The 13,342-nt window shown below is 39.1% G+C and overlaps 1 protein-coding gene across 10 annotated transcripts in view; it reads left to right on the forward strand.

Annotated features, from left to right (window-relative positions):
• Positions 1-13,342, forward strand: part of SIPA1L1 (signal induced proliferation associated 1 like 1) — a 383,806-nt gene that overhangs the window by 211,516 nt on the left and 158,948 nt on the right. For 8 of the 10 annotated variants that reach the window (XM_065595303.1, XM_005309363.5, XM_065595300.1 and 5 more), the window contains one exon: positions 8,601-8,669. The gene's annotated coding sequence lies outside the window, so the exon portion shown is untranslated. Of the gene's footprint in view, positions 1-8,600; positions 8,670-12,674; positions 12,746-13,342 lie in introns of all 10 variants that reach the window. The other 2 variants (XM_042849374.2, XM_065595302.1) reach the window with 1 other exon arrangement.

Here is a 13,342-nt window from a genome sequence, read left to right on the forward strand (position 1 = left end):
GTCATCTCCCTCTAGTCCTGGTCCACATAGAAGATGACAACCCAGTATTGCTATCAGTTACTCCATTAGCTGAAATGCCCTGGGTCTGTGCAGTTGATCTATGGTTCCAATCTTGCTGATGAGCCATATGGATATTAATATGATGCCACATATTGGAATTTCTGGGTTTTTTTTTGTTTGCTTTCCTAAAAAAGCTAAGAAATTACAATGAGGTTGGCAGTGCACATACATTATGCCAGTCTTTAACTACAAAATCACACACTATTTTTGAGTGCTTGACTTTGCAACTTGAATGTTCTTTTAACTTAGTTTTTGTGTGTATGATTTAGATTTAAATAGCCCAATACCCTCCACATCGTCCCAGGAAGGGAGCCCCAAGTTGCTCGTCAAGTCTGACTCCTGCTGCTTCCTTCTCACTACCCCCACACACATTCAGTATAATGAAACTTCCAGTAAGACTGCACAATCCATTAATTTTGCGTTGTACAATATACAATTAGATCACCCTTTAGGAACAGATTCAAGAAAAAAAATTATGTCTAGGCACATATATTGTGAGTAAAAGCCTATACAGGGCCCCAGAATCCATGGTATTTTTCTTCAGGTCAAATTATATGTGGTTCTGTGAATTGAAATATAAAAACCTTTCCGATTTTTAGATAAAAAAGAAATGCAGATACGTTTATTGTATATTCCATTTTAGAATGAGAGAATTTTTTAAAGAAACATTCTTTAGAAGTACCTAAATGAGAAATTAGGAATCTGTTAAATTCCTAGCTGCTGAATTTAGGGACTAATACCCATATTAAATTATAAAAATGATGTCTCAGTTTGTTAAAAACAGTCTTTTGAACTGGTGCTGCTTTGCTGCTGTTGTTGTTGGTGTACTTCATCTGTTATAATTGCATTGATAGTGGCTATTATTTCTGCTCCAAAAATAAGTGAACAGCCTTTGATGAACCGTCACCTGAATTAAATGTATTTGGGCAGAGCAAAGGCAAGTGCTTTATTTGATACCTATGTGGACAAGAACAAAAGTACCAGACCTTTTAAGACATTCCTATTAGGACATTCTACAAATGAGCAAATGCCAAAGCATGCATCACCTAATTGCTTAAATCAAATCCATCAATTCTTGTTTCTGCCCAACATCATGTCAGTCAATGAAATCTAAAAATTCTTTCCTCTCTCTTTGATTCCCCTAGCCCTCCTCGGTCTCTGTTGCTCCTTTTGCTATTTGTGTTTCCCTGTCTTCCCTGGGACATTCCCTTCCAAAGCTCTGGAGGGCCAACGGGATTTCTCCTCTCCCCTGCCCTATGTTATGTGCTGGGAAGTGGACCAGAATCTTGCTTCTTTCCTAGACTGCTGTGCATATTTTTCCTACGTTACTCCTGCTGCAGGTTGCAGCGGGTATTTCTACACTGCATCTGGGGGCATGTCTGCCAGCCCAGGAAGGTAGATGTGCACTAGCAGTGCTCAAGCTAGCACGGTAAAAACAGCAATGTGTACTTTTGAGGTTGGTCAAAAGCTTGGACTTTAAAGTCCATCTGCTCCCCTAGACCACGGCAGAATGTCCATGTTGCTGTGGTTAGTGAGCTAGCTCGAGCCTGGCTAGAGTGAGCCTGTAAACCCAGGCTGGAAGACTCGCTCCCAGCACCAGTGTAGACATACCCTCAGAAGCTGCAGGAGATTAGGGAACCACTTGGGAGTCCAGTAGAGGGCACATGAAATTGGGAACCTTTAGGAGAGACTAAACAGGTATGCCAAGGCAATCAACTTCCAATTGGTCTGAGCAGCCATTATTGATTCATGCTGGAGAATGAGAAATTCCTGCCTTCCCTCCAAGCTTTGAGGCTCATTCTACAAAATCATTTCCATTTCTTGGTAGTGAGGAATAGAACTTTTCAGAGTTGTGAGTTGTATCAGTCAACTTTTACAGCCACTTCATCTCTTTGCCTCCGTTTTTCCATCTGTAAAATCAAGATGTTTACCTCCATCTTGGGGTGTTGTGATGTTTAATATTTATATAGTATTTCCTCTCATTCCATTTGAACCCACAATGAAGAAAAACAAAAATAATAAAATCTAACTGAATTTACAGAAGAACTTGCTGCTGTTTTCTCCATTTGTTCCTGCCTTTCTAGACCTTTTTAGTTACCATAACAACACAAGGTAGTTTGTTAAATGTTTCAGTTTCGTATTTTCATTTCTCTGCTGCTAAGGAGATAGTCTCCCCCTCCCCCTTTCCTCTTTATGTTTAAGAGCTCATAATATGCAAAATACTAGATGTTCTAACTTAGGATAAAATGTGATCATTCTAATAATAGGTAACAGACCTGTGAAACTTGAAACTGCAAAACATAAGGAAGTACTTCAATATAGGTTCTCCCTTTTGTCTTTACATCACAAATGAATTGGGATGTATTGTTTATTATTTTGAAAATCTGTGTTGAGGCCAAAAATATTTCTTCATTAGATTGCCCCAAATTTGGTATTTTAATCCTTTTCAACATAGCTTAAAAGATTCAATGCACTTGAGACTTTGTCAAAAATTCTAAGATTTGGTAACATTGCAATATCTTACCCTTCAAATACTTATACTGCACTGTCTCTTTTAGCAATCAAAATTATAGTGCAGATCCATTGTTCTAAAATATTTATCCAAAATAGGTTGGGAGAGAGGGATTTCTAAGTTAACATGTTCTTCTACCTCTCTCAGTGCATGTTATCTGCTTGTGCCTTTTAGCTCTTTGGACAGGCACTGTCTGAATAGTTGTATTGTACAGCAGTGAACATGTGGGTGGTTAACAAATAATTGTGTTTGTATCTTGAACTGTGTGTTTTGGCAACCCTTTGTGTGTGTGAAGGGAATGAACAAATGTGTACCAAACTTTTGTTTGTAGTGGATTGTTCGATAGTGGTTAGTGCTGAGCAGCTGAATGGGATGGTAGGAAATAAGCATGTTTGCTTTGTATGGTTTTGTAGTGAATGGAGCTCTGTATTGGCTTAATTTCAAATTTCTAGAAAGGATGTATCTATTTAGAGCTCAAGCCAAAATGCTAAGTTATTACTGTATAAAAGAAAGCAAACACTGTGCTTTGATTTATGCAGCATACTGAAACAGAAGGAGCCTAGAATTCATGCAGCAAACTGATGACTTAATAAATGCAATGAACATCGGGTTAGGTTATTTGATTCTTAGCTTCCAAAATTGAAATTAACGCTTTGTATATAAAGGTATCTACTCCCTTCAACCCATTCTAAATATCTAATAATGCCATGTTGACTTCTGTGCCATGTTGCCTATGTGGAAGTTGCAATACTTATGGAAAAACAGGTTTCCTTTACTCATAAATGTGTAAAATGTCTGTCATAAGGGTTCAGAAAAAATGCTTTGTTTTATGAAGTAACAAACAAGTGATCAGAGCTAAACGAGAATAATGTCATGCTTTCTCTGAAATTAACATGTCATCCCCTTTTTGGGATTCTGATATTCTCTCATTGGATTCAGAATTTGTGATCAAAGAACATTCCAGGACTGTTCTATATTTAAAACCTAAAATATGTATTTTTGCACAGGACTTATCAAAGACCCTTGTTCTGTTAATCTAACTTTTTCCACTTATTTTTTTTGTTTTAAGAATTGTTATTCCAGCATGTTTTATAGTTCTTGATACAGTAATTGAAATCACCATGACTCCTATTTTCAACTGTAGCCCCCTCAATGATATTTAAAATCATGCTGAATAGATGAGCAGACTCCTTTTGCCAAGAGACATTAACATGACACTACTGCAGTTTATTTGGTAGTGCTTACATAAAAGTAAATGCTAAGGTATAAATAAATGCCTAATAGGTTTCTGTGGGATTGAAACACAAATAAATATCCTCTTCATAAGATACCTTCATCTTTCATTTGAGGTTTGTCCTTAATGAATTATCATATCTTCAGGATATTCATGGGCATAATTATCATGTCTCCAAAATCATTTTTTTTGTTTTTACATGCAGTTCTTCCTGTTATAAATATTTAAAACAAAGACACATTTGGAAGAAAATTTGATAAGTATGAGGAGAATCAAAAAGTGCTAGACAAAATGTCACTTTAAAAAAGATGATTTTTCTAATGTGTTAACTTACACATACCCAGAGTTCAAAACCTTTTCTTTACAAGCCAGGGTGTTTAAAAAAAAAAAAAAAGGACTCCTTTAACACACTCATCTCAGCCTCAGCTATTCAGTGACAGGCAAGAGAACTTAGTCTGGATTAAGTAGAGTACAAGAAATTTTTTCTACAATATCATATTTTTCTTTGTTTTTATTGTTTAAAATATAATGTAATCATTTCATGAATGGGGATAGTACATCTCTCTATACTTAAGTTAGTTTCAAGAAACAGGAGATGGGGGAAGAACAGACTAATACTAACAAAAGCAGGATTGGGGGTGGGGTATACATTTCTGTATAGACAACAATTATGAAGTGCTTAATTTTTTTTACCCTTGTCTACTTGCGTGTAAGTTTGTACTGAAATACTTTTCCCTGCTAAGGAAACCTTCCCTGATTCTAGGATTGTCAGTGTAATCTAATACGATAATAATAAACATGTAGATGTGCAGCATCAACAGTTATTAAAGTACATCATTCTGAGTGAAATCCAGGTCCCATTGATGTCAGTGACAAAATTCCCAGTAACAGCAGTGGAGCCAGGATTTCATCTATTGTATTCCAAACCCTTTTTGCTTCTACAGCAGGCTACCACTGCCCATCCACAATCAGGTTTCCCATCTTCTACAAAATCCTGTGTTCTATACACATCCTGCGTCTTGGCAGGGGGTTAGACTAGATGACACTTGCGGTCCATTCTAACCCTGTGATTCTTATACTAGCCTCCCTGTCTAGAACCAGGATCTTCTATGTTCTCCATATTTGCAGGCTTCCTCTGCACTCTTTCAGTAATACGAGGTTTCTCTTGAATCACTACAATATTTTTCTCCCTTATCAGCCCTCTTCACTCAAAGTCCCCTTTCCAAACTATCTGCTGCTATTTTCTCATTGTAAAGGTGCCTACAGTCTATCTTAGATGGTTGGTGTGTAGTTGGGGGGAGATTGGAAGTATTTTGTTGCTGCTTTTTTACAGCAGTTCATGCTGCTCCAAGTGCTTGTCTGTGCCTGTACACGAACGCGAGAAGCCTGGGAAACAAGCAGGAAGAATTGGAAGTCCTGGCACAGTCAAGGAACTATGATGTGATTGGAATAAGAGAGACTTGGTGGGGTAACTAACATGACTGGAGCACTGTCATGGATGGGTATAAATTGTTCAGGAAGGACAGGCAGGGGAGAAAAGGTGGAGGAGTTGCACTGTATGTAGGGGAGCAGTATGATTGCTTAGAGCTCCAGTATGAAACTGGAGAAAAGCCTGTTGAGTCTTTGGGTTAAGTTTAGAGGTGAGAGCAACAAGGGTGATGTTGTGGTAGGCATCTGCTATAGACCACAAGGATGAGGTAGACGAGGCTTTCATAGAATCCCAGGGTTGGAAGGGACCTCAGGAGGTCATCTAGTCCAACCCTCTGCTCAAATCAGGACCAATCCCCAGGCAGATTTTTGCCACAGATCCCTAAGTGGCCCCCTCAAGGATTGAATTCACAACTCTGGGTTTAGCAGGCCAATGCTCAAACCACTGAGCTATCCGCTTTCTTCGGACAACTAACAGAAGTTTACAGATCACAGGCCCTGGTTCTCATGGGGGACTTCAATCACCCTGAGATCTGCTGGGAGAGCAATACAGCAGTGCACAGACAGTCCAGAAAGTTTTTGGAATGTGTTGGGGACAACTTCCTTGTGCAAGTGCTGGAGGAACCAACTGGGGCCGTGCTCCTCTTGACCTGCTGCTCACAAACAAGGAAGAATTGGTAGGGAAAATAGAAGTGGGTGACAACCAGGACAGCAGTGACCATGAGATGGTCGAATTCAAGATCCTGACAAAAGGAAAAAAGGAGAGCAGCAGAATACGAACCCTGGACTTCAGAAAAGCAGACACTGACTCTCTCAGGAAATTGATGGGTAAGATCCCCTGGGAGGCTAATAAGAGGGGGAAAGGAGTCCAGGAGAGCTAGCTGTATTTTAAAAAAGCCTTAGTGAGGGCGTAGGAACAAACCATCCCGATGTGCAAAAAGAATAGCAAATATAGCAGGCGACCAGCTTGGCTTAATAGATAAATCTTCGGTGAGCTTAAACACATAAAGGAAATGTGCAAGAAGTGGAAATTTGGACAGATGAATAGGGAGGAGTATAAAAATATTGCTCGAGCATGCAAGGGTATAATCAGGAAGGCCAAAGCACAATTGGAGTTGCAGCTAGCAAGGGATTTGAAGGGTAACAAGAAGGTTTTCTACAGGTATGTTAGCAACAAGAAGGAGGTCAGGGAAAGTGTGGGACCCTTACTGAATGGGGGAGGCAACCTAGTGACAGATGATGTGGAAAAAGCTGAAGTACTCAATGCTTTTTTTGCTTTGGTCTTCACAGACAAGGTCAGCTCCCAGACAGCTGCACTGGGCAGCACAGTATGGGGAGGAGGTGAGCAGCCCTCGGTGGTGAAAGAACAGGTTAAGGACTATTTAGAAAAGCTGGACATGCACAAGTCCATGGGGCCAGATCTAATGCATCCGAGGGTGCTGAGGGAGTTGGCTGATGTGATTGCAGAGCCATTGGTCATTATCTTTGAAAATTCTTGGTGATCGGGGGAGGTCCTGGACAATTGGAAAAAGGCAAACATAGTGCCCATCTTTAAAAAAGGGAAGAAGGAGAATCCGGGGAACTACAGACCGGTCAGCCTGACCTCTGTCCCCGGAAAAATCATGGAGCAGGTCCTTAAGGAATCCATTTTGAAGTACGTGGAGGAGAGGAAGGTGATCAGGAACAGTCAACATGGATTCACCAAGGGCAAGTCATGCCTGACCAACCTGATTGCCTTCTATGATAAGATAACTGGCTCTGTGGATATGGGGAAAGCAGTGGACGTGATATATCTTGACTTTAGCAAAGCTTTTGATACGGTCTCCCACAGTATACTTGCCAGCAAGTTTAAAAAGTATGGATTGGATGAATGGGCTATAAAGTGGATAGAAAGCTGGCTAGATCGTCAGACTCAATGGGTAATGATCAACGGCTCTGTCTAGTTGGCAGCCGGTATCAAGCGGAGTGCCCCAGTGGTCTGTCCTGGGGCTGGTTTTGTTCAACAACTTCATTAATGATCTGGATGATGGGATGGATTCCACCCTCGGCAAGTTCGTGGATGACACTAAGCTGGGGAGAGAGGTAGATACACTGGAAGGTAGGGATAGGGTCCAGAGTGACCTAGACAAATTGGAGGATTTGGCTAAAAGAAATCTGATGAGGTTTAACAAGCACTAGTGCAGAGTCCTGCACTTAGAACGGAAGAATCCCATGCACCGCTACATGTTGGGGACCAATTAACTAAGCGGCAGTTCTGCAGAAAAGTACCTGGGGATTACAGTGGACAAGAAGCTGGATGTGAGTCAACAGTGTGCCCTTGTTGCCAAGAAGGCTAACGGCATATTGGGCTACCTTAGTAGGAGGATTGCCAGCAGATCGAGGGAAGTGATTATTCCCTCTGTTTGGCACTGGTGAGGGAGTATTGCGTCTAGTTTTGGGCCCCCCACTACAGAAAGGATGTGGACAAATTGAAGAGAGTCCAGCGGAGGGCAACGAAAATGATTAGGGGGTTGGGGGCATATGACTTATGAGGAGGGGCTGAAGGAACTGGGCTTATTTAATCTGCAAAAGAGAAGAGTGAGGGGGGATTTGATAACAGCCTTCAACTATCTGAAGGAGGGTTCCAAAGAAGATGGAGCTAGGCTGTTCTCAGTGGTGGCAGATGACAGAGCAAGGAGCAATGGTCTCAAGTTGCAGTGGGGGAGGTCTAGGTTGGATATTAGGAAAACTGTTTCACTAGGAGGGTGGTGAAGCACTGCAATGGATTACCTAGGGAAGTTGTGGAATCTCCATTCTTAGAGGTTTTTAAGGCTCGGCTTGACAAAGCCCTGGCTGGGATGATTTAGTTGGTGTTTGTCCTGCTTTGAGCATGGGGTTGGACTAGATGACCTCCTGAGGTCTCTTCCAACCCCTAATCTTCTGTGATTTGATGTGTTTTTGCTAAATCTTTAAACAAAAATAGTAGTTAATCTCTACATATAGTTGTCTTCTCTTAGGAGTTAGCATCAAGAAGTACTTATAAATTTCTGTCTATACTCAGTGCAATTTGTAATAGTAATATTTTTTTTAAATATTCCTTTTTAAAAAGACCACCTATTTTGTTGTTTAAAGTAGCTGGCTTATTGTTGTGTTTTAAACATTTCCACCATCCTTTCTGTCTCCTTCCCCCCTCCCCCCCCTCCCCCCCATGGCTTAAAGATTTTTCCGCTTCCATGGAAAAGGAGAGAAGCTTGACAGTCTTTCTTTCTTTCTTCTTTTAACTTCATCAGTAATCCTATTTACAAGATGTCAATTGATATATTTGTCAGTATTATTATATATTTTTGTCCTGATATTTTTAATGGTCATATTCTGCTTTTTTCCCAGGTCATACTATTCATTGTATGGATGCTGAAGCTAAGTTCTGTGTATTGGCCAACATGCCATGAAATTACAGTAAGTTTTTGCCTTTTGCTTAAATCCACTTTTTTGTAATTTGTTTTTTTCGGTGCTAAACAAAGGCCTGTGATACTGATGTAGAATCATTTTGCTCTATGTTAAGTGAGAAGCTTTACTACAGTATTCTAAGGTACCAAACTGTTGAAATGGAAAACAAAAATAGTATTTTGTGCCATTGATTTAAACATAAATGTGTTCAACTAGATTGGTTCAGTTTAAATGTGGACCTTCAAAGGAAAATCTGGACATTAGCACACCACAGAGTTGATTAATTTCACCTTCTGTCAAATTGTGCATTGCTTAGGCAGTTCACTGTAAATGCTAATCTCCATTTTATTTTTAGCAAACCATTAGTCTCTCAGGGGGGAATGTGGGAGTAATTGTCAAAGCTTAGCAAAGGACTGCTATTAAACTGAACTGCCAAAGCAGGTGTTGGGTGGGATACCCTTCACTCTTATCAGTTAGCTACTAGTGGTTCTATATTTTAAAGATGTGTGAATAAAGCAGCCCTGTCATGAAAAGATTTAATAAAATCTTCCTTTTCTTTTGGCATCATTTGTTTGTGGGTTTTTTGACAAGTATCTGTTTCTGTGTCTTTGCCCTATTGTGAGTGCATGTGAATTTGTACTTCGTACGTCCTGTCCTTTGTTCTGTATTTGACATTTCAGTGTTTATATTTTTGTCTTTTTAAACAAAATTCTTCATAACTAGTATGGGGAGGTGAATTAGTGAGGAGGATGCATGGACTAGGGGCTGTGGAAGTTGGGCATTGGAGCTGAGCTGGTTTTGGGCAACAGTGGCCAGTAGTGTAGGGAGGGAGGTGTGTAGGGAATAAGGAGACAGCTTAGCTTCTTCAGCTCCCTGAATGTCCCCTTAGTTCATTGAATCTTTTCTCCATATCCACCTTCCTCTGTTCCCTTACATGCCAACCCAATGAGTTGCCCTAAATCCATGAAATCTAGAGCTTGTTTACGCTGCACTCAGTGGAGGTGTGAACTGAAGAGCACATCAGTGTTGCGCTGTAGCTGCCCCACATGGACACTGCTGATGCAAACTAGAAGGTACCCAGTTTGTGTTAATATAGACTGGTTCGAGGACTCGGTTAACGCAATCTGGGTATCTTCTAGTTTTGTGTCAGCAGCATTCACATGGGGCAGCTATGGCACAACACTTTGTGCTCTTCAGTTCACATGTCCGTAGTCTGCACTGCAATGTGGGGTAGATGTAGACACCTTAAGTTGTTTTAAACTCATTTGAAAATTTTACCCTACAGATTTAGCAGAAATTCGGTGGTCTAGTGCTGAGACAGTGAAGTTGATCAGCCTTCCTTGGCTCATTGCCTGTGGAGTCCAATTCAAATTCATTTTTTTTTTCCAAAGAAAAATCTTCTAGGACAAAATGCAGGCTTCAGTTTTTAATTACAGATCCTTCCCTCAACTTGGTCACACACACACACACGCAAGTGTAAATCTTGCCAGTCCCACACTACGGCTATATGTAGCAAAAAGGCTATTATATTTGACAGGGAAGCCTTAAAAGCGAGTTTATGGATTCCTACTTCTCCTGTTCCCTCAAACAGCAAAAATATAGAGGTGGACTGATACATGTGAGTGTTCAAAAGGTCCATAGGTTTTTTTGGGGTGAGGGGATGTGAGCTTATTAGAATTGATGCTCTCCTTCTGCAGATCACAATTGTCACTGACTTATGTAAATAAAGAGTGACTGACACAGGTCCATCAACCTCTCTACTGAATAAGTTGGTTTGCTGCATGGTCTAGATAGCCTTTCTTGCAAAGTATCTAAACCAACTCAAAAGGTTTGTAAATCTCTACAGGCCATTTCTAGCACACATCCCCACTTCTAATTCAAGTAATCAGAAAGGGCATTCTTATAATTTGTGCTTACATAACTTTTTCCACTAGTAGTCCCTAAGTGCTCTCTCCACATTGTAATGTATTTTCCCTTTTGGGTCAGATAAAAGGAATAAAAACACAACAGCTATTTGTTCTTTTTGAATCAATCAGGTTAGTTCTCCTGACAATTGCAGAATGCTTTTGATAAATTCTTACATAGCTGTATTTTGTGTTGTCCTTCTTACCAGACAGCAGGATAGTGTAGAACATTGAGAGCTATGTAATTCACCAGAGTCAATAAATATAAACGCTCTTTATTTTAAGTGTTATATAAGACTCAAAGGTATTCCCGTTTTATTAATACAGTGTGTGCACATCTGTGTGTGTTAATAAGGCTCAGAAAAGCAATTACTTTGCTTTTTTCTATTGAGGATTAAGGCTTAGTCATAATATATTAGTTTAAGGCTGTAGAGACCAGTTATGGTCCTTTATCCTGAGGAGATAGGAAAATCTAGCATTCTCAAGGTAACCAGGAAGAAAACTAAAACTCTTATTTTTCTAGGCTGCTGATAAATTTTAAATTAATTTGCATTTACACTTAGTCACCGTCTTGTATTACTAAAGCAGCCTGAATACAATTTGCCTTATCTTTACCCTGTTGTATAAACAGTTAAGTGGCAGTTGAAATTAAATTCTTTAACCACAAACCAAATTATCCTATCCTAGCTAACTATACAAATTCACCTGTGGAAAAGTTAACTTTCTGCATTCTTCAGGTCTTAAGTTTTTGAAGGAAAAAAGAAAAGCTAAGTTGTAAAATTTTCAATAATTTCCTAAGTCCCATTTTCAAAAGGAATTTAGGAGCCTCATTGTGGTTGCTAAGCCTCTGCTCAATAAACTATCATTTGACATAGAAAATTTTGGCAGTCATTGCCCTAAGTCTAGTAACCCATTTTTAGTGCAGATTATCAAGAAATGTTGGTGAAACAGCTCTGACAATTTCTAGAGATCTGAATTCCTTCGACCTCTTATCTGATTTTAGGTCTGATTATGGTGCAGAGACTTAATCTCATTGGTCAATGTTGTTTTTCTGAAGATGGATCAAAACCAGTTGTCCAAGCTGGGTTTTTTTTAGATCCGTTAGAAGGATCTTTGAATCTGTTTCCTATAAGCTATTGATATGCCCATGGACATTGGCAAAGATATGTGGGGATATGATTGGATAGCTCTATTCTTTTCACTCTTCCTCCTCCTTCTACAATACATAGTCACACAGATTTGGACTTCTGTTACTTCAAACTGAAATGTTTGTTTTAAAAACTCTAAGGAATCCAGACAACATTTCCTGCATAGCCACTAGTGTGGTCTTTTCTGTTCTTTGCAAAAATAAATAATTACTTTATAAAAGGAACACACAAAAAAACCAACCTGTGGGTTGAGCCCACACCTGCTAAAGGAATGAAACTTAGAAAAAAGCAATTGCTGGAGGAAAATATTCTGAGAGTAGGATAACATGGCACCTCAAGTATCTGTTGCTTCATAGGTATTAAAATAGTTTTTCTTATTTATTTATGATTGCATATTTCGTATTGCTGTTTGCTTGCCATTAATGTTATTCATTTTGAAATTGCAAAGCCCAAAGTTTTTAAAAAAACAACAACATGAACATGTGTCTAAGATAGAAGGGGGTTTAGCAGTCATTTTAGACAATTGCATGATTCATAAAGTATTTCATAAGTTATTGAATGCTATTGGTGAACATAGCTTGTTAAATGGATAAGCATTTTTCTTCTGTAATAAATCACATTTTTTCTCCAGAGTGGGAGTACAGTAAACTCTGGCATCTGCTGCTTTTTTTAAATTGATGAATTTTCTCAAATGAGAATGTGATCAGTCTTTTTTTTTTTTTTTTTTTTTTTTTTTTTAAACTATGGTATGTTGCAGTCTCTGCAGCCCAATCACATTTTCTATTTCAACTTGTTTTCTGGACATATTAGCTTATTCCTAAATCCACATTAAAAACGCACAGCTTCCATAATCACATAGTTCAAGAACATCTCATTGACAGAAATTAATGTTTGTATATTCATGTCAAATCATTTGTATTTTATTGTAAACCTAGACAAGCATTTCATTTCTGTGTTTTCAGAAGCAACTTGTTCTATGATGTTTAAAGTCCTGCTCTGAGACTTCAGAAAAGGAGTAAGAGGCAGTATGGAAGTATGTCATGTGGGTTATCTTCTTTCTCTGGGAAGCTTCATGGTTTATTGGAGTGCATTGTATAAACACTTTCCCTTCACGTAGTTATCCACCAATTTGGGCAACTACACGAGGGAAATTTGCCATCCTACATGATTGACAGAAACCTCCCTCAGCTGATATTATCTACCCCAGAACCTTGAAATATCTTGTATTCTTTGAACAAAGTGCTACAATTGAGGTAGTATTGATAGGAACACTTTACCTGCTTTAATATTCTCCGTATGTATAATAGAATATTACTATTTACTATACATGCCATTCTTCCTGATCATCCCCTTCAACCAATCAGGTGGTATTAAAATCTCAGTTGATGGGGTCATAATTGCACTGAGAATAGATAGTATTTGCTATTCCTGTGCTTTTGAGTGAATATGTAGCTTAATATATTTAGTGTTTTATATACAATATGTGGCATAATACTTTAGACTGTGCAATGCAGCCTACTCCATGTTACTGTTAGAACCTTAACTTTGCATTTCTGGACTCTGTGATTTTTAAATGTGCAACTGGAGGCCCTGATTCTGCCATTTGATCCATATAGACAGACTCCTGTGC

This window comes from Chrysemys picta, chromosome 4 (assembly GCF_011386835.1).
Source record: "Chrysemys picta bellii isolate R12L10 chromosome 4, ASM1138683v2, whole genome shotgun sequence".
NCBI classification, from domain to species: domain Eukaryota; kingdom Metazoa; phylum Chordata; order Testudines; family Emydidae; genus Chrysemys; species Chrysemys picta.